This window comes from Galeopterus variegatus, unplaced genomic scaffold, assembly GCF_000696425.1.
Source record: "Galeopterus variegatus unplaced genomic scaffold, G_variegatus-3.0.2 Scaffold1987, whole genome shotgun sequence".
NCBI lineage: Eukaryota > Metazoa > Chordata > Mammalia > Dermoptera > Cynocephalidae > Galeopterus > Galeopterus variegatus.
Genome location: NW_007728098.1, coordinates 311,925 through 312,417, shown reverse-complemented (window position 1 = coordinate 312,417; position 493 = coordinate 311,925).

Genomic DNA, 493 nt, shown 5'->3' with positions numbered 1-493 from the left:
ATATACATATATATATATATTTGTGTATATATATATATAAATATATAAATATATATATTGCTGCATATATCAAGGTTTTATTTATTTTTATTGCTGAGTAGTATTCCATTGTGTGGATACATCACACTTCATTTATCTATTTACCTGTTGATGAACATTTAGTTTGATTCCAGTTTTTTATTATTACAAATAAAGCTGCTAAGCATATTCAAGTTCAAGTCTTTGTGTAAACATGTGCTTTTATTTCTCTTAAATAAATAGCTAGGAGTGAAATGAGTAAGTCAAGTGGTAGATACATTTAACTTTTTAAGAAAATGACAACTTGTTTTCCAAAGCAGTTGGACATTTTTACATTCTCACTAGCAGTGTAGGACATGCCCATTTCTTCCATATCCTTGCCAGTACTTGGCATGTTAAAACTTTTTAATTTCTGCCACTCTAATAGATTTTCAGGGGTATATTATTGTGGCTTTAGTTAGTATTTTCCTAAAGA